The sequence below is a fragment of the Pristiophorus japonicus genome, unplaced genomic scaffold (assembly GCF_044704955.1).
Source record: "Pristiophorus japonicus isolate sPriJap1 unplaced genomic scaffold, sPriJap1.hap1 HAP1_SCAFFOLD_318, whole genome shotgun sequence".
In the NCBI taxonomy this organism is placed as follows: domain Eukaryota; kingdom Metazoa; phylum Chordata; class Chondrichthyes; family Pristiophoridae; genus Pristiophorus; species Pristiophorus japonicus.
In genome coordinates this window covers 761,456-782,901 of record NW_027252977.1, presented here as the reverse complement: position 1 = coordinate 782,901, position 21,446 = coordinate 761,456, and the positions used below count along the sequence as shown (strand labels likewise).

Sequence of the window (21,446 nt, the reverse complement as noted above, 5' to 3'; positions counted from 1 at the left end):
TTACCTGGGGCTTTGTTATGGACCGTTGTCCAGCCAACGGTTGCTATCTTTCTCTCAGTGGGATTAGTTGTGGCTTGCCATTTAATCATTTGGGAACACTTGCTGCGTCCCATTTCTGGTCCTTTAGTTTCATTACTCACTAGGCATATTATACCTTCAGGATTTCCTATTCTGGGAGTAATGCTTAGGAAGGGAGGCTGATGGTTATTATCATAATTGGGCTGGTACCATCCCTGGAAGGCTGTAAGTTTATACTCTGCCGACCTCCATTCTGTTTGCTCCTTCGTTTCTGGCCCCTTAGTTAGTTTTGTCCTGTTTTGCACTGTCAACCATTCTACCATTTCTGATTCGTTAAAGGGGACAGATCTCAGGGGAATACCCCCCCTGGAGTGGACAGGTACATGGGAACATATCCAACAACTCGATAAGTTTCTTTCTTGAGCATACCTATGACTCAGAGCCATAAATACGTTTACGTGCAATTCCCTTCGGTGGCGGGTCTGTACCCCTGGTATAATCAATAATGTGAAGTAAAACCCTGTCAAGCCCAGCACCATCAGTCCCCATAATCCATACAGTTCCTTATTCAGTCTTCCTTTTTCTGTTCCTCTGATTCCTTCGTCCCTTCCTCCTGGTCGGGTGCCCGTTTGCAATGGGATGCGTGGATCCATGTTGGTCTTTCCTTTACCTTGATTGCAGTATTGGTCGCCAGCAAGACCTGGTATGGTCCTTCGAATCTTGGCTGTAGACTGCTTTTCCTTTTAAAAATCTTGATGTAAACGAATTCCCCTGGCTCCAGGTTATGACACTTCCCTTCCGCTGGCTTGACTTGGGCTTCCTTTACCTGTGAATGAAAGCTGGAACTACATTTGGTTAGTGCAATACAATAATTCAACATATTTTCCTCCATTTTGTGGATGTCCATCTGTTTTGCAGTAAATGGTGCTGTAAAAGGTAGTCGTTGGGGACGTCCCATAACTATCTCATGCGGTGACAGGCCTGTTGTTCTGTTGGTTGCAGATCGCATTACCATCAAAGCTAAGGGCAGCAGTTCTGTCCATTTCAGTCCAGTGTCATTGCATAGTTTTGCCAGCTTATTTTTAAGCATTCCATTATATCTTTCAACAAGTCCAGCTGATTGTGGATGATAACTGCAATGAAAACGTTGATTAATCTGTAAAGCTTTACACATTTCTCTTATAACAGTTCCCGTGAAATGTGACCCGTTATCACTGGAAAGCTTAGCAGGGATTCCGAAGCGCGGTACAATTTCTTTTAACAAACATTTAGCAACAGTAGTGGCATCGGCCTTTTTACATGGAAAGGCTTCAATCCATCTAGAGAACACATCTACAATAACTAATACATACTTGAATCCCATACACATAGGTAATTCAATAAAATCCATTTGTAAATGTACAAAAGGCCCGACTGGATTTGGGTGGGAGGCAGATTCTACTTTTTCCGTCTTACCCGGATTCATTGTCTGACAGGTAACACAATTTTCACAGATTTGTTTTGCAATTGCCGAAATACCTGGTGCATACCAAGTTGCCAAAATATAATCTGCCAATCCCCCTTTGCCTGCATGTGTGAATGTATGAACACATCGGGCAATCCATGGAAGTAAGGATCTAGGGGCCACCACGCGGCCGTCATGGTGAACCCATATTCCTTCTGGATTTTTATAACATTGATCCTTCGTCCAGGTCACCACCTCCTCCGTACTGGCCTGTGTCTGAAAGGCCAGCACGTCATTAATAGTGGGTGGCGGGTCTGAGCAATTATTTTTCCTTAGTGGGAACAATGACACCTGCATCCCCCCTTTCGACAGAGCTGCTGACTTAGCTGCATTATCAGCTCTGGCATTCCCAAGTGCCACCTCATTCGACTGGCCTGTATGTGCTTGGCATTTGATAATGGCAAGTTTCAAAGGGCATTGAATGGCTCGCAGGAGATTTTCCACTTGTTCTGCATTTTTGATAGGGGTTCCTGAAGAAGTCAGGTACCCGCGAATCTTACAAATTTGTCCATAGTCATGTGATACCCCAAAAGCATACCTGGAGTCAGTGTAGATATTAACTGTGTGTCCTTCAGCCAGAATACAGGCTCAAGTTAACGCAAACAATTCGGCTTGTTGGGCTGAAAAGGAGTCTGGAAGAGAGACTGTTTCGACAACATTAAACTGAGTTACAATTGCATAAGCCGCTCTAGGTTGGCCCCTATCATTTCGTAAGGCTGATCCGTCAACATAGTACACTAGATCAGAATTACACATTGGTACATCTGTTAGATTGATACGTGGTTTAGTCACTAATTCGGTTACCATTTCACATGAATGGGGTTCGCCGTCGTCTTCCGTGGGGAGTAGAGTGGCTGGATTTAAGGTAGTACATCTTTTGATGACAAGGTTCGGATTTGATAACAGTTCGACCTCGTATTTAGTGGTTCTTGCGGAGGTTAGGTGTTGGGTGGCACATTTAGTAAGTAAAATCTCGACAGAGTGTGGGATATACAAAATGGTCTGATGATTTAGAGTTATTGTCTGAGCCTGTTGCATAGCATAATAAGCTGCTGCCAACGAAGGAAGACATCCTGGTAGTCCGCGTGCCACTGGGTCTAGTTGGGTACTGAAATACGCTACCGGTCGCTGCCTGTCTCCATGTAACTGAGTCAAAACAGATTGTGCAAAACCCGACTTGTGATGCACAAATAAGTTGAATAGCTTAGTGTAATCTGGTAATCCCAAGGCGGGTGCTGAAGTGAGGGACTGTTTAAGGTTCTGAAAAGCATTCCGGGATACCTCATTCCAAATCAACTTCTCTGGTAGTGCGGGCATGGACATGTCTAACAGTGGTCTAACAATCTTGGAATAACTCATAACCCATTGCCGGCAGTATCCTGTCATGCCGAGGAGGTGTTTCATTTCTCTCTTGGTTACTGGTAATGGGGCAGAGCAGATTGCTTTTACTCGGTCTTGTGTCAATTGTCTCGTATCTCTGACCAATTCGTGCCCTAGATACCGAACCTTTTCTGAGACAAATTGTAACTTTGCCTTTGACACCTTGTGTCCTTTCGAGACCAGAGCTTTTAATAACACAAGGGAGTCCGTTTCGCAGGCCAATTTGGAGGGTGAGGCGAGCAATAAGTCGTCAACATACTGCACAAGTGTAGAACCTGCTGGTAAAATTACATCTTCCAGATCCCTCTTTAGGCACTGTGAGAATATGGTAGGGCTCTCGGTAAATCCCTGCGGGAGTCTTGTCCACGTATATTGGCGTCCTTTATACGTGAAGGCAAACAGGAATTGAGACTCTGGGTGAATGGGTATTGAGAAAAATGCTGAACACAGATCAACTACTGTGTAATACGTTGATGATGCCGGAATACTGGCAAGTATAATTGCCGGGTTGGGTACCACTGGATAAGTTGGGAATACCGAATGATTCACGGCTCGTAGGTCTTGGACAAATCTCCATTTGTCACTATTGGGCTTCTGCACCGGAAAGATCGGTGTGTTACATGGACTTCTAGTTGGAACGATTACTCCCTGGGCCAGCAGGTACTTAATGACTGGCTCAATACCTTGTTCTGCGGCTGGGGACAAGGGGTGTTGAGGCTTCTTGGGGAGCGGGGCGGTTGAATTGATCGCTACCTTATAGGGTTGTGCGGTGAGCATCCTTCCTACTTCATTAGCGTGTGTAGACCATAGTTGTTCTGGAACTTTAGCAAGAAGCTCTGCTGTGCTTTGTCGTACTGGGAAGCTCGTGGCTGAGAGCATCCTTTCTTCTAAGACAGCATCGAAGTATACTTTCCCATTCAACTTGACAGAATAGCCTCCCCCCTTTTCATGTTGCCCCAAAGTTCCATTACGTGTGTGCCATTCCTCTTGTACTGGGGATCCTTGCATTCTTTTAATCATTCGTCCTAAATCCTGGGGTTTATACGTGCCTGCAACCGCAAGGGTGCAGTGTGGAACGCTCCCTTTAACCCTAAACAAGCTCTGACTGTGGGAGGATAATTCAACCCCTGCCGCTATCCCTTCGGGTCCGATAAAGATTTTTCCGATCATCAATTGATGTTTCTGGTGCAGGAATGGTTGATAAAAGATTTGTGCTGTAGCGTCTGATCCCGTTTTGTCACAATATGCTGTGCAGTGTAATGTTTCGTACCACTTGCCCAAGGTTTGAGATTTGAGGTAGTCTGTGATTAACCTTGTTACACACCAATATGAACCAACCAAATAGGATAGGGTTTTGCTTAGTGTGGGGTCCAAATTTTCCCAGGCATACAATATGGGAGTTGTGGGTTGAAGTAGTGGATATGCGCCACATTTATCTATGGGGACTCGAACCTCCAGACCAGCTGGGGAACAGAGGATCGTGGCATTCATTTTACATAACAGGTCACGTCCACACAGATTCACTGGAACCTCCTTAGACAGTAGGAATGAATGACTATCTTCGTAATCCTCTATTTGTACATTGATAGGGTTGGAGAAAAACATTTGCACAGAGAAATTAGTCTGAGGTCTAGCATGTACCTGGACTTGGGTCGCATACGGGTTGGGTTCTGAAGGGGGAGGGTATGCTCTATTACCTGCCTGTTGAGTCCAATCATGATTTGGTTGTTGCTGTTTTGCCCGGCAAGTTCTAGCCCAGTGTCCAATCTGTCCACAATTGTGACAGGTGTCATATTGTTCCTGCCCTGCACCTCCTCTCCCTCTTCCCCTGTAATATCCTCCTCTGGCTCGCCCTCTTCCTCTACCCTGGGGGGGGGCGTAGGACGGTATCACCGGGGTGGGTGTTATTGGAGCTGCTTGTCCTACAAACATGGTGACCTTGCTTCTAGATTCTCTATTTCGCTCTTGTATGTCCTTTAACATAGATACAACCTTGGATAGCGATTCCTGTCGCCATCCGAGACAAACTAGTTTAAAGGGATCTCTGAGTTCGGGCCGTAGCCCGTTTACCACGGCGCTGATCATAGAAGCTTCTACCTCCTCCATTTTCATGCCTGAACATTGGTTCATGATCTCTCGCACTCTTTCTACATAATCCTCAACATCCTCCTCCTTTCTTTGTGTAGTTTCCATAATTTTGGACCAATTCGTTTTCCTCGGGAACACCGAATGTAAGGCTTCCCAACATCTTCCCCAGAACCCCTCTCCTGGCTTCGTGCTGGGATCTGCATCCGGAGCCTCTCGATGGGTTTTAAAATCTTTGGATTTTATCTCAAGTTCGGCAAATTTTGTGTCCTTTAACCATGCTTTCAGTAAGATTTGACCATCTAATATACTGGGTTCGTGACACAAGATGATTACTTTTAACTGGTCTATGGCCTTTTCAATATTGGTTTTGGGGTCTGCCAATCCTTCCACAATTATTCTTAATTCACTTGGTGACCATGGTCGATAAATAGGGACCGGAGCCCCCCCAGAGAGTGGACTGGGAAAAAGTCTTACTGGGTATGCAGATGATGATGGCTCCAGGGCAACGGGCTCTGGTCCACGGGTAAGACTTCATGTGCCCCCTGCAGGGCCGTCACGTTATTAATTCCCTTGTGACTGACTTATATTTCCTGCAGCCGCACCTGTATTGTTGGGAGCGGGTGTTACCCCGTTTCCCTGTACTCCGGCCCGAGGATCGTCTCCTCCTTGGCCTGGAGCACCCCCCGGGGATGGAACATACGGCGGTGGTCGATGGCTGTAGGGAGTCCAATCCTCATCCCAGTCCTCATCCTCATCCTTATCCCAACCCTCAGGAGCCCTAGGTGAGTGTGCCTTTGTCTCTTTAACAACCATAACGGATGGGTGTTTGTTATGTCGAGGGCGATTCACCTGCTCTACCCGTTCATCCCCCTGCTTTCTTCCTCTAGTACACTGCTTGCTAACTCTTAGGCTCTTCTCGTGTCGTTCCTCAGCTTCCCTTTTCCAATCTCCATACGCTGACCAATTCACTTTTTTTTTCCCTCTTCTACCTGGGTCTCTGTCTATAAGGCATTCTTCTAGACAGGTTATTCTCTCTAAATTGAATGAACCATCGGGTGGAAATGGCCTGTTTTCACCCTTAGTCCATTTTACCCATTCTCTTCGGTGGTCAATTGAAGACTGACCACAATTCTGGAGCATAAAATGGGCTGGGGTCCCTTTTGGTGGTGGTTTACTTGCTCCAGCCCCCATTCTGGATGATTTAAGATTTTTCCACAGTTTCTGATCTCACAATCCTTTCGGCCAACCGAGTTCTCTACGCCCACTTCTCCTGGCCGTTACGTGGCCTGAAAAGGCTCTTAATTCGGGCTCAGTCTGGGTGTGTGAGATATGCTGGCACGAACCAATCGTAGTTGATCAATCAGTTACTGTTTCTTTTCCTAATCAATCCTTGTGTTTTTTTTTAATCACAACTCTCCCTTTTTTTTTTCCGAATCACAACTTTCCCTAGTGACTCTTCCCGTTTCTCTAATGGCAATGACTCACAAAGGTATTGCACACAACAGTAATACAAGGACAACAAACAATATTCCCGTGAGTACACAAATCATAACCTCTAAACAAATTCTCAGTCTGCGTTGTACGCCACTACAGACCGAGTCCTTAACTTATCCTAATAACAGCTGATAAAACTTAAGGTTCCGTACCCAAACTCTTTGATCGATTGCGCTCTTTTTTTTTTTAATAGTCTTGTCACATAAGAACCCCTTCCGAATTAAAAACAATAAAAATCTTATCACATAAGAACCTGGAACCCTTTTCGATCGACTAGCGCTCCCTTACCTACTGAAACCTTCCCCGGGCTGTCTCGAGGTTTTTTCCAGAACCTGTTCTCTTCTGCTGGCGAGCTGAGAAAGAAATGGTTATAAAAAAAAAAATACCTTTAACTTTTAAATGCCGAGTCTTGTAGATGCAGTACCTCAGCTGTGGACAACAGATTACATCTGCGATTCAACAGTGAAGAAATCTCTTGTGAGCAAAGGCTCACCTTGTTTGGCCACCGAAGCCTTTCACTGGAGAGGCACTATGCCTGTATCCGTTTTACTCACAGAACAGAGAGTATGCATCTTGTTGGAACCTCCAATAACTGTCGAAATCTCGACCTCCGAAAAGAATGACTCCGACACTTAGAAGTTTCCTTTTTAATTTACTTGCTCGCAAGGGGTAGGTTTCACTCAGTCAAGGGCTAAATGAACACCTCCGAAATGGTTCAGTTTAACAATAACAAGATATTTATACAGTAAAACCAAAGTTCTGGCCTCTCCCTGTGTATTGCTCTGTCTCACAGTCAGTGAATACTGATAAAGAGTTAATTACTATATCCTGGTCCTGTCATGGTGTCCAGATATTTCCTTTTGTCAGGGTTATCAGAAAGCCAAACGGCCATTACTCCATGAGTCATAGGTAATGGGCTATCACCTGTCTTGTATTGTGTCAGGATTGTTTCAATTTCCTGGTCAGTTTATCTGTTTGCATCAAATGGATGAGGTCTCGGAAAGAGATAATGGCTAGAAGATGAGGGTGGGGTGACATGGAACTCCTGTCGTGTAGACAATAGGAGAGCACCATGGGGGGTTACTTGTCTCAGCATGACTTGTCTCCTAGCTGTCTGATGGCCATCAGCCATCTAACAGCAGGTTTAGCTGTTTATGCAAGCTGACTGCTAAAATGCAGAAAGTTCTGGAAGGGCCAGGACTCCATTTTAATCAAAAGGCACACAAATACCGTATGGTATCAGCTTAGATAAAAATACTTTCCACAACGTCTTAAAGAAAGAGTGCACGCACGAGAAACCTACTCAGAGTTCCACTGGGACCTCTGAGAAAGGTATTGATAGACTACTAGTTAAAATGGTTGGCTTTGCATTGACCGAGGCTGATAACGAAATTGAATTTCAATAAACAAATGTGTTGTCTCGTTTTAAATCAATTAAAAAAATATCTTTGGCAAGTACTTGAACAAGAAGTTAAAAAATGCTGCCTTTCCTGATGAAAAGATTTTTTTTCAGATGGTTACGTGAAGTCACGTAATGACATCAAGTCTTCTTACAAACTTGTAAAGGAGTTAACCCTTTCCATTGAAAGCCATTTCTATCAATTTGGATTTCTTAATAGAAAAAAGACTCACCTAACAGAGGAATTGTGCGATAGTCAGAATAAAAATAAAAACAGAACTAGCTTATGTAATAATACTTGCCTGATACAATAAAGAAATAGATACTCAAACAAAACAAATTGAAGAGTTAAAAGGCTAAGATAAATAAGCTGAAAGGGATCCACAAACCCAACTGAACCCTGACCTCTGATTTCATGGAGTGACCTCGACATGCATGGATATAATGCTGAATCAAGGGACCTGTGGGCCCTGGTAAAGCAAACCCTGAGCCCAACTGAGCATGCCCGATTTCTAACTCACCTAGGACGTGCTACTCATGATGCATTGTTGGTTGCTCACCCTAACGATGTCCAGGATCACCTAAACGCTATCTTTAATGCTCTCACCACGACCCTTCAGAAGCCCATCAGTATGGCCGCAGTATTAGAAACTAAACCCAAACGAGAAGAAACTGCTGATGAATTCATGGAAAGATTTATTGAAATATACGGAAGTCAATCAGGAGATAATGCCTTCAGGGCAGGAGAGGATTCTGCTCAATGCTGCGCTATCCTACTTCAGTGCCTGCCCTATTCGGTTGCTCACGCTATCCGGACAAATAATTGGGTCGATAATAGTAAAGCCCAGATGGAAAGGGCGGTTAAATATTATTGGCAGGAAAAGAAAGGAGCGGGGGGAGGTGCGCCCCCAACCCGGGTCAAGACTGAATACGTGACTAGAAAGGAAGAGCCGCTTCGGGTGGAAGGACCAAAACCCGACCCAAGGGGCTACCAGATGGAACCGCAGTATTGCGTGCAGGGTTGGGTGGATAAACAGGGATACGGTTATATCAAACACCCAAATGGCCCAGACCCTGCTAATTACGGACCGCCCTACTGTCCCCGGCCTGGTATGGGAAGAGGTCGGGGCTGGGAAAGACGAGATGGATGCTTTATTTGTGGGCAAGAAGGACATTGGAATAGAAATTGTTCCTCCCGTCAGCACGAAAAAGGAAGAGGAGGGGGGCAAGGGGGGAGAGGACGGGGATCTTACACTAACTTCTCCCAGAACAACCCCTTTGGCCAACCGTCCCCCGATTTGTATTGACTACGCACGGACCCTCCCCGGATGACGAACCGATGATATTGTTAAAAATTCGGAATGAGTGGCAACCCTTCTTGATAGATATGGGAGCCTTCATGTCTTCTGTACAATCAAAGCTGAAACTCCATGCCTTCACTGAAACACAGGGACTGTCAGGATTCCTGGGACAAGTCTCTACATTCCCGGTGTCAGAACCGGTTAAAATGGGTTACCAGGAAGAATCGGTGGAACATCGATTTGTTATCACAACCAATCTGGACTGTAACTTGATGGCTAGAGACCTCCTCTGCAAATTCCAGTTGCATTTGGAGTGTGGAGATGATGGGGTTATTGTAAAACAGGGAACCCTTAAGCGGCAGTATACCACTAGAACCCCTCAGTGGTGGTCTCTGGACCTGCCGCAGGCACCCTATCACGTGACCTTAGCATATGATCCCAGTGGAAATGGGAAGACCTCTTCACTCCAGCAATCGATGTCCACCCATGCTCAGAGGCAGAGCAAAACCTCACCTTTTCTTGGGCCAGGCACCAGAGAACAGACCAGTGCAGCACCTGAGCCACAGACCATCCATCACGACTGCGTGGCAATGATCCGACTGGAACGATCTAAAAATACCTTCTCTGCTCCAGTGGCAGGACTCCTGGGGAAGAAGATCAATTTCATAGTACCCTTCCAGCGGTTGTGGCAGAATCGCGGTAGAGAAGGATCAAGGTAGTCGACCTCGAGGACAGAGGCAAGATGGCGTTCCTGCTGCAGCGAGGGGCAAGCATGGTTGAAAAAAGGGCCCCACCAAGCTAAAGATTTGGAAGTTATGGTGCGCCAGGCTTTCGACGAGGCTGACCCTACCAGCCGGGATGTGCAAATTGTAAAACATGGCCGAACAGTCCAATTCCACGGGGACCCCGAGAAGGTCTTAACGACTCTGCAGCATCATACCTGACTATGTGGATCCTCGTGTGGGCAGAGGACCCCTCCCAAGTGGGTTATACTCCCATTGATCTGATTGAGATCCCAGTGCAGGGCAATGTGGACTGGCCCTCTATCCGACAGAACCCACTGAAATCACAGGCAATCCTAAACTGACCTTTCTGCACTGTACTGCAATTAATCCGGCCTGTTTTCTTACTGAGTCACCCCAAGATGAGGAAGAACCCAGTCATGATTGTTTATCTTTAATTTAAGAGGCCACATCAGTCAGGGAAGATTTAGTTGATGTACCAATGGAAGATCCAGACTGTATTATGTATGTTGACGGAATTAATCCAGAAGGTACACGAATCTCAGGATACGCCATAGTAAACCAGGAGAATCAGGTCTTGGAATCTGCCGCTTTTGAAACTGCCTATTCTGCCCAACAAGCTGAACTATTCGCCCTCACCCAAGCTTGTATCTTTGCCAAAGATCTCAAAGTCAATATCTATACCGACTCTAGGTATGCCTTTGGGGTGGCCCATGATTTCGGACAATTATGGAAAAATAGGGGATTCCTAACCTCACAGGGGAATAAGATATCCCAAAAGCAACTAGTATCTGATTTGTTGCAAGCCCTTATGCTCCCCAAGCACATTGCCGTTGTTAAATGTACCGCCCATACCACCGGAAAATCCACGGTTGATATAGGGAACCACTGTGCTGACAAAGAGGCTAAACAGGCCTCTCGTGACCAACAGATGGTAGTGCCCAAAATGATGAGTCAGACTAAAAATCCTGCGAAGGATAAGTTAGCCTCGGAAAAACCAATGCCAACCATCCAAGATGATATAAAAGCACCTGAAAAAGATAAACTGTTGTGGAAATATTATGGATGTACTTATGACAATGTTTCTAAACTCTGGACCACTCCCGCGGAACAGACTTGCATGTCTAACGAGTTGGCTCTATGGGTTATTGACTGTATGCATTTTGTTACTCATTGTGGAGCAAGGACCACGAGTGATACACTTTTGGCTACTTGGTGGCACCCTAGACTCCAGGCGCTCACCCAGAACATCAGTAGTCGTTGCCTGGTTTGCCAGCAACATAATCCAGGGAAGGGAGTCCCCTGTGATTGGGGTAAAACGCCCCGACCCGAAGGTCCCTTTGAGACATTTCAGTTGGACTACATTGAGTTGCAAAAAGTTCAGTGTTACAAATATGTGTTAGTAATAGTAGATGTGTTTAGCAGATGGATTGAAGCCTACCCTACCCTGGACAATAAGGCTCAAACTGTTGTTAAGGTGTTAATGAGGGAAATTGTTCCTAGATATGGTATCTCAGCCCGACATGACCACCTATGTTCTTTCTCTGACTCAGGCTCTGCGACTAGCTCACAACCAGGTTCAAGATGCTCACCTCGACCTCTCAGTTTTACCCGAATTGTCCCTCGTGGCACCAGGGAAGTATAGATTCGGAAGGGATTAGAGCCACAATGGGAGGGGCCTTTTCAGGTGTTACTCACCACTCCCACTGCAGCCAAGGTTGAGGGGAAAAGTGCCTGGGTTCACCTGCACCACTGCAAGCTCACCACCCTCTAACGAACCTATTTTACTGGTTATTCTCACTCCTGTTTCTGTTCCAGACTTCCTCTTCTCTATAGCTGAACAAGGCAGTTGGCATCCTAAATGGAACGTGGACCAGTTTGAACTTTTACCCGTAGTGATAGACAGCCAGCTGCACCGACGGTGACCTGAGAAGAGAGACGGGAAAACTGAACTCTTTTAATCAGCAAAATAATTGGACTATTTATCTGAATCCTGAGCCAGAAGATGAAACTGTCTGTATGCCACAGTCTGTATAATAGTGTTGATATATGACAGTTTCGGCGCATGGGAGGGGAGACAGAGACGAGAGCTCCATGTAAACACCTTTTTGTACATGTCTTATGTTTATGCGCAAAATGGGAACTTTTCTAGATGTTGGGTGTGTTCACATTCCCTATACATTCCAAAGGGGGAATTCCTTTGCGCCCCGTTCCACTCACCCTAACAGACTGTCAGATGGATTCAGAGCCAAAGTATCACGAGAGGAGGGGGGCCAATACAATACTGCTGAAGCTCTGGAGGGCATCACAGCTGAAATGATAGCAATGAGGACCGTAGCATTACAAAACCGAATGGCCCTCGATTACCTGTTAGCTGAGAAAGGGGGAACGTGTGCCCTGATAGGGTCTGAATGTTGCACTTACATTCCTGATAGTTCAGAAAACATAACCAATCTCGCTGATCACATAAGAAGGGAGGTGAAGAATTTATCCACACCAGCAGAAGGATCTAGCTGGGTTGATGGGCTATCAGATGGATCTTGGAGATCCTATCTAATGCATGGGGCAATTATTCTCATCGTAGTAATAATTACCTGTTAATTGATTGTTGGTTGCCTTAACCTTTGTTGTAAGGTAATGATGGCAAGGTTAGCAAACCCTCTTGTGGTCAAGGGCTCCCGAGTTATGATCCAACGAACTAAAGAACTACTCGACACTAACAGCAATATGATTCAGGAAATCGAGTGTGAACGGATGAATGCGATACTCCTAGAATGATCCTTAGTGTTATCATGGAATGATAAAAGGGGGGAATGTGAATGTTTAAAAATGTATAGAGACATTGAAGTTGAGAACGTGGGAATTGTATAGGGACAGTACAAGCTAACAAAGAATTCATGGAGGAATAGCCATGACATCTCAGACTCGAGACTGCGAAATGTTACAACACTAACACGTTTTGAAACAAAACCCACAGCTTGCAGAAAAACCTCAAGATCTTAACATGATTTAATATTAACCTGAAACATTAACAGAAGGTCTTTGTTTAAAATCAGGCTCGAAGGGCCGAATCGCCTACTCCTGCACCTATTTTCTATGTTTCTATTTTTAATAATTGATTCTAACATTTTCCACACCACTAATGTCAGGCTAACTGGTCTATAATTCCCTGTTTTCTCTCCCTCCTTTTTCATAGTGGTGTTACATTAGCTACCCTCCAGTCCATAGGAACTGATCCAGAGTTGATAGACTGCTGGAAAATTATTACCAATGCATCCACTATTTCTTGGGCCACTTTCTCAACTACTCTGGGATGCAGACTATCAGGCCCAGGGGATTTATCGGCCTTCAATCCCATCAATTTCCCAAACACAATTTCCTGACTAACAAGGATGTCCTTCAGTTCCTCCTTCTCACTAGACCCCTAGTATTTCCAGAAGGTTCTTTGTGTCTTCCTTCATGAAGACAGACCAAAGTATTTGTTCAATTGGTCTGCCATTTCTTTGTTCCCCATTATAAATTCTCCTGATTCTGACTGCAAGGGACCTACATTTGTCTTCACTAATCTTTTTCTCTTCACGTATCTATAGAAGCTTTTGCAGTCAGTTTTTATGTTCCCAGCAAGCTTCCTCTCATACTCTATTTTCCCCCTCCTAATTAAACCCTTTGTCCTCCTCTGCTGAATTCTAAATTTCTCCCAGTCCTCAGGTTTGCTGCTTTATTTTGGCCAATTTATTCCTTGGATTTAACACTCTTCTTAATTTCCCTTGTTAGCCATGGTTGAGCTACCTTCCCTGTTTTATTTTTACTCCAGACCAGGATGTACAATTGTTGAAGTTCACCCATGTGATCTTTAAATGTTTTCCTTTGCCAATTAACCATCAACCCTTTAATTATCATTCGCCAGTCTATTCTAGCCAATTCACACCTCATACCATTGAAGTTACTTTTCCCTAAGTTCAGGACCCTGGTCGCTGAATTAACTGTCACTCTCCATCTTAATAAAGAAATCTACCATATTATGGTCACTCTTCCCCAAGGGGCCTTGCACAACAAGATTGATAATTAGTCCTTTCTCATTATATATCACCCAGTCTAGGATGGCCAGCGCTCTGGTTGGTTCCTCGACATATTGGTCGAGAAAACCATCCCTAATACACTCCAGGAAATCCTCCTTCACTGTATGGCTGCCAGTTTGGTTAGCCCAATCTATATGTAGATTAATGTCGCTCATGATAACTGCTGTACCCTTATTGCATGCATCCCTAATATCTTGTTTGATGCTGTCCCCAACCTCACTACTACTGTTTGATGGTCTGCACACAACTCCCACTAAAGTTTTCTGCCCTTTGGTATTCTGCAGCTCTACCCATACAGATTCCACATAGTCCAAGCTGATGTCCTTCCCTATTGTGTTAATTTCCTCTTTAACCAGCAATGCTGCCCCACCTTCTTTTCCCTTCTGTCTATCCCTCCTGAATGTTGAATACCCTGAATGTTGAATAACCCTGGATGTTGAATTCCCAGCCTTGGTCATCCTGGAGCCATATCTCCATAATGCCAATTATATCATATTCAATAATAGCTGCCTGCACAGTTAATTCCTCCGCCTTATTTCGAATACTCCTCGCATTGAGGCACAGAGCCTTCAGGCTTGTCTTTTTAACACCCTTTGCCCTTTTAAAATTTTGTTCTAATGTGGTCATTTTTGATTTTTACCTTGGGTTTCTCTTCCCTCCACTTTTACTTTTCTTCTTTCTATCTTTTGCTTCTGCCCTAATTCTACTTCCCTCTGTCTCCCTGCATAGGTTCCCATCACCTGCCATATTAGTTTAACCGCTCCCCAATAGCAGGAGCAAACACCCGCTGAGGACATTGGTTCCGGTCCTGCCCAGGTGCAGACCTTCCGGTTTGTACTGGTTCCACCTCCCCCAGAACCGGCTCCAATGTCTCAGGAATTTGAATCCCTCACTCTTGCACCATTCCTCAAGCCATGTATTCATCTTGGCTAACCTGCAATTCCTACTCAGACTAGCACGTGGGACTGATAATCCTGAGGTTATTACCTTTGAGGTCCTACTTATTAATTTAACTCCTAGCTCCCTAAATTCAGCTTGTAGGACCTCATCCTGTTTTTTACCTATATGCACCACGACAACTGGCTGTTCATCTTCCCCCTCCAAAATGTCCTGCAGCCGCTCTGAGACATCCTTGACCCTTCCACCAGTGAGGCAACATACCATCCTGGAGTCTGATTTGCGGCCACAGAAACGTCTTATCTATTCCTCTTACAATAGAATCCCTTACAACTATAGCTCTCCCACTCTTTTTCCTGCCCTCTTGTGCAGCAGAGCCACCCATGGTGCCATAAATTTGGCTGCTGCTGCCCTCCCCGAGTGAGTCACTCTCCCGCACCCCTCCCCACTCCCTACAGCACCCAAGGCGGTGTATCTGTTTTGGAGGAGGATGACCGCAAGGGACCCCTGCACTACCTTCCTTCCACTGCTCTTCCTAATGGTCGCCCATTCCCTATCTACCTGAGTCACCTTTCGCTGTGGTGTGACCAACTCATTAAACATGCTATTCACGACATCCTTAGCATTGCGGATGCTCCAGAGCGAATCCATGCGCAGCTCCAGTACCGCAACGCGGTCTGTCAGGTGCTGCAGCAGGATACACTTCCTGCACATGTAGTCGTCAGGGACATTGGAAGCATCCCTGAGTTCCCACTCGCACAGGAGGAGCATGACACGTGTCTGAGCTCTCCTGCCATGACTTAACCCTTCATTAATTTAATTTGGCAACAATGTCAAAGGTTACCGACTGATAAGGGAAACGAAAAAGAAGAAAAACTACTCACCAATCACTTACCCCCTTGGCTGTGACGTTGCCCTTCGATTTCTTTTTACTTCTTTGCCTTCTCTCGCTGCTGCAGCTAGCCTCCTCGATGACTCACCGCTCCTCCGACTGCTGGGCCTTTCATAGACCTCTCCCGGACTCCCGCACCGCCTCCTCCGATCTGCCGCCGCTCCGACTGCTGGGCCTTTTATAGACCTCCCCCGGACTCCCGCACCGCATCCAGTACATTGGCACTCAGCAACCGGTCCCATCTCCCTGAGCAACCAGTCCTTAGCACTCAGCAACTTGTCCCTTGGCCCTCAACAACCGGTCCTTTGGTTCTCAGCAACCAGTCCCTTGGCCCGAAGGAACCGGTCCCTTGGCCCTAAGGAAACGGCCCCTTGCCCGAAGGAACCAGTCCCTTGCCTCTGAGCAACAGGTGCTTTGGCCCTCAGCCACCAGTCCCTTAGCAACCAGTCCCTTGGCCCTTAGCAACCAGTCCCTTAGGCCTCAGCCACCGGTCCCGTGTCCCTCAGCAACCCGTCCCTTGTCCCTCAGCAACCGGTCCCTTGGCCCTCAGCACCCAGCCCCTTGGCCCTCAGCAACCGGCCCCTTGGCCCTCAGCAACCGGTCCCGTGGCCCTTAACAACCGGTCCCGTGGCCCTTAACAACCGGTCCCTTGGCCCTCAGCAACTGGTAACTTGGCCCTCTGCCACCAGTGCCAAGGCTCTCAGCAAACGGTTACTTGGCTCTTCGTACCCAACCATTGGATCTAAGCAATCTGTCCCTTGGCCCTAAACCACCATGGCTTTGCCCTCGGCAACTTACAGGTTTGCCCTCAGCAACCGGCAGTTTTTCCCTCAGCAACCAGTCCCTTGGCCCTCAGCCACCGGTCCCTTGGCCCTCAGCCACCGGTTCCTTGGCCCTCAGCCACCGGTCCCTTGGTCCTGAGCCCTCACAACTCTCAATGATGCCGCCCATAATTTTCTATATTGAAGTTTATAACCTCAGGAACAGAAATGGTATAGAGCAGGGCGGGGAACAGAGTAACATTGGTAATGACAGGGTAATGTAGAGGGAGCTCTGTATTGTACCGGCCCTAGGAGTGCTCGATGCTGACACTCTGTATAAAGTAGAGGTAGGAACAGAAGCAGGCCATTCAGCCCCTCGAGCCTGTTTCCCCCCCCCCCCCCCATTCAGTGAGATCATCGTTGATCTGCCGTGGCTCTGTATCCTTTTACACCCTTGCCTGACAAACATCTATTGATCTCAGATTTAAAATTATTTCAGTGCTAGCACCTGCTGCTTTTTGTGTGAGAGAATCCCACACTTCTACCACCCTTTATGTGAAGTGTTTCCTAACTTCTTTCCTGAATGGCCTGGCTTTGATTTTCAGGTTGTGCCCCCTTCTCCTGGAATCCTCCGCCAACAGAAAACGTTTCTCTCTATTTACCTTAACAATTCCTTTCCACATCCTAATAACCTGAATCAAATGGACTCGCCCCTTAACCTTCTGTATTCTGGGAATTCAAGCCCAGTTTATATAATTTCTCCTCATAATTTAACCCTTGGAGCCCAAGTAATAGTCTGGTGAATCAGTGCTGTGCTCCCTCCCTGAGGCATGGTGCCCAGAACTGACTGTAGTTCTCCAGATGGGGTCTTTCCAGAGCTCTGTACAGCTGGAGCACCAACAATCCATTAGCCCGTTGTTATTTTTGTACCTATCCCCGAGCTTTCACTGATTTAACTACTTGGGCCCCTAAATCTCTCTGCTCATCCACAGCTCCTAGCTTCTCGCCAGTTACAGATGTGTGTGTGTGCACGTGTCTGTGTGTGTGTGGGTCTCTGTGTGTGTGTGTGTGTGTGTGTGTGTGTGTGTGTGTGTGTGTGTGTGTCTATGTGTATGTGTGTGCACCCGTCTGTGTATGTCTGCCGATCTGTTTGCATGTCTGTGTTCCATCTTCCCCTTATTCCGTTCCTTTCTAAATACTGTTCAGTACCAATATGTCTGGCCAATCACCTCCCCAGAAAATGCTGAATTTTCTGTTTAAATTGCTGTATTCTGATTATTTGATTCTGGTATTTAAGAGCAGTAAACATCTCCTGGAAACCCTCAGAATGAATCTCTATTTGGAATAATTCACCAGTCCCGGCGACTGCCCCAACTCGCCCTACGTATCTGCCTGTCCCACTATCGTTCCCCGGTGAGTTATAGACTGAAACAGTGAAGGGGTTACATAGGGTAGATGTTGCGATGATTTTACCCTGTGTGGGGAGTCCAAAACTAGTGGTCATAAATATTAGATACTCACTAATAAATCCAATCAGGAATTCAGGAGAAGCCTCTTCAATCCGAGAGGTTAGAATATAGAGCTTGCTAGCACATCGAGTAGTTAAGGTGAATGGCAGAGTGCCTTTAAGGGGAAGCCAGCTGAGTACATGAGGCAGAAAGGAATGAAATATATGATGATTGGGTGAGGTGTAGTAAGGTGGGTGGAGACTCGTGTGGAGAGTAAACTCCGGCATGAACTAGTTAGGCCGAATGGCCTGTTTCTCTGTTATAAATTCAATGTCATTCCATGGTGAATTCTGAAAAGTCACAGTACAGCACTCGAAACAATCTTCAGCAATGGGCTGGGTGTCACGGGGTCAAACCTTCGACCTTTCACCCCTACCAATCTGAAGATCTTGTGTAAAATGGATGTGGGGAGTTCAGACACAGTCCTTAGTGAGAGGTCAGATTTGTACCAAACAAGGCCCTAAATCTTGCAATGCTACGGGGAAAGGGCGGGAGAGTGGGACCAGCTGAGATATTCTTGCAGAGAGCTAGCACGGGCTAAATGGTCTCCTTCTGTGCTGTAACCTTTCTAGGATTCTATGAAATCGGCAGACTAGCTGTTGCATGCTGATCAAGTGCCTTCAAAAGCCTATTTAAAACCTATCTGGTTTAAATTCACTACAGACATAACCCATTCTCTCCTGGTCCTTCTGTATGTGTGGGTGTGTGTTTCTGTATGTGTGGGTGTGTGTTTGTTTCTGTGTGTGGGTGTGTTTCGGTGTGTGTGGATGTGTTTCTGGAGGCCTGTGTCTGTGTTTTCCCACCATTGAAGCACTGACCACACTTGATCAGCTCTGCTGGGCAGGCCACATTGTCTGCATGCCAGACACGAGATTCCCAAAGCAAGCGCTCTACTCTGAACTCCTTCACGGCAAACAAGCCAAAGGTGTGGCAGAGGAAACGTTACAAGGAGACCCTCAAAGCCTCCCTGATAAAAGTGCAACATTCCCACCGACACCTGGTAGTCCCTGGCCAAAGACCGCCCTAAGTGGAGGAAGTGCATCCGGGAGGGCGCTGAGCACCTCGAGTCTCATTGCCGAGAGCATGCAGAAATCAAGCGCAGGCAGCGGAAAGAGCGTGTGGCAAACCTGTCCCACCCACCCTTTCCCTCAACGACTATCTGTCCCACGTGTGTCAGGGACTGTGGTTCTCGTATTGGACTGTTCAGTCACCTAAGGACTCATTTTAAGAGTGGAAGCAAGTCTTCTTTGATTCTAAGGGACTGCTTATGATGATTGATGTATGTGTTTCTGTATGTGTGGGTATGTATGTCTATGTCTGTTTCTGTACATGTATTTCTGCATGTGTGTGTATGTGTTTCAGTTTGTATATGTATGTGTGTCTATATACAGACACACAGAACTCTACCTAACTAAACTCTATCAATCTGAGTCTTGAATTTTTCAATTGGGCTTCAGCCTCAACAGACTATTTAGGGAGAGAATTCCAGATTTGTGCTACCCTCTGTGTGAACAAGTGCTTCCTGACATCACACCTGAACGGCCCAGCTTTAATGTGAAGGTTGTGCACCTTTTTCTGATGGTGGCTGAGGGCCAAAGCACCTGTTGCTCAGAGGCAAGGGACCGTTTCCTTAGGGCAAGGGACCGTTTCCTTAGGGCCGAGGGGCCGTTTCCTTAGGGCCGAGGGGCCGTTTCCTTAGGGCCGAGGGGCCGTTTCCTTAGGGCCGAGGGGCCGTTTCCTTAGGGCCGAGGGGCCGTTTCCTTAGGGCCGAGGGGCCGTTTCCTTAGGGCCGAGGGGCCGTTTCCTTAGGGCCGAGGGGCCGTTTCCTTAGGGCCGAGGGGCCGTTTCCTTAGGGCCGAGGGGCCGTTTCCTTAGGGCCGAGGGGCCGTTTCCTTAGGGCCGAGGGGCCGTTTCCTTAGGGCCGAGGGGCCGTTTCCTTAGGGCCGAGGGGCCGTTTCCTTAGGGCCGAGGGGCCGTTTCCTTAGGGCCGAGGGACTGGTTGCTGAGAACCAAAGGACCGGTTGTTGAGGGCCAAGGGACCAGTTGCTGAGTGCTAAAGACTGGTTGCTCAGGAAGATGGGACCGGTTGCTACGTGGCAACAGTTGGCTGCTAATGGCCAAGGGACCGGTTGCTGAGTGCCAATGGACTGGATGCTAAGAGCAAAACAACCGATGACTGAGGGCTGAGGATCGGGCGGCTGAGTCTCAAGGGTCTTGTTGCTGAGGGCCAAAGTACCGGTTGCTAAGGGCCAAGTGTTGGTTGCTGGAGGCCAAGGAACCGGTTGCTCAGGGCGAAGGGACCGGTGGCTGAGGGCCAAGGGACCAGTTGCTCAGGACAAAGGGACCTGTTGCTTAGGCCCAAGGGACGGGTTCATTCGGGCAAAGGGACTGGTTGCTAAGCACCAAGGGACCAGTTGCTAAGGGATAAGAGGCTGATTGCTTAGGACCAAGAGACTGGATGCTAAGAGCAAAACAACCAGTGACTGAGGGCTAAGGATCGGGCGGCTGAGTGTCAAGGGACTTGTCGCTGAGGGCCAAAGCACAGGTTGGTAAAGGCCAAATGTTGGTTGCTGTGGGCCAAGGATTGCTAAGGGAGAAAAGACCGGTGGCTGAGGGCCCAGGGACCGATGGCTGAGGGCCCAGGGACCAATTGCAAAGTGCCTAAAGAACAATTGCTAAGGGCTAAATGACCGGTTGCTGAGTGCCAAGGGACCGATCCCGATGTTGGGGAAGTCCAGTCTAAGGATAAGGGGTAGGCCATTTAGGACTGAGATGAGGAGAAACTTCTTCACTCAGAGTTGTAAACCTGTGGAATTCTCTAACACAGAGAGTTGTTGATGCCAGTTCATTAGATATATTCAAGGGGAAGTTAGTTATGGTCCTTAAAGCTAAAGGGATAAAAGGGTATGGAGAGAAAGCAGGAAAGAGGTACTGAGGTGAATGATCAGCCATGATCTTATTGAATGGTGGTGCAGGCTCGAAGGACCGAATGGTCTACTTCTGCAACTATTTTTCTATGTTACACTGGGTCTGAATGTATTACATTCACACACTGAGGGAAGGGAAGGGGGAGGGTTACACTGGGTCTAGATGTATTACATTCACACATTGAGGGAAGGGAATGGGGAGGGTTACACTGGGTCTGGATGTATTACATTCACACACGAAGGGAAGGGGGAGGGTTACACAGGGTCTGGATGTATTACATTCACACACTGAGGGAAGGGAAGTGGGAGCAGAGGTATTTTATATATACTCACGAATCGACAGTATAATTTCAAAGTATAAGGATGACCCCAAATTTGGGATACAGTTAATACTGAGGAGGCCTGTGAAAATACACAATGTTAATGAACTTGTATGTTGGGCATGGAAATGGGAA

At 46.8% G+C, this 21,446-nt stretch overlaps 1 protein-coding gene across 6 annotated transcripts in view; it reads left to right on the top strand.

Moving 5' to 3' along the window:
* The window catches only part of LOC139249547 (zinc finger protein 664-like), a 202,033-nt gene that overhangs the window by 9,650 nt on the left and 170,937 nt on the right, over positions 1-21,446 (top strand). Inside the window, exon 1 of one of the 6 annotated variants that reach the window (XM_070872486.1) lies at positions 20,548-20,609. The exons of the other annotated variants lie outside the window; for them this stretch is intronic. The gene's annotated coding sequence lies outside the window, so the exon portion shown is untranslated. Of the gene's footprint in view, positions 1-20,547; positions 20,610-21,446 lie in introns of those variants that run through there. 6 annotated transcript variants of the gene reach the window in all.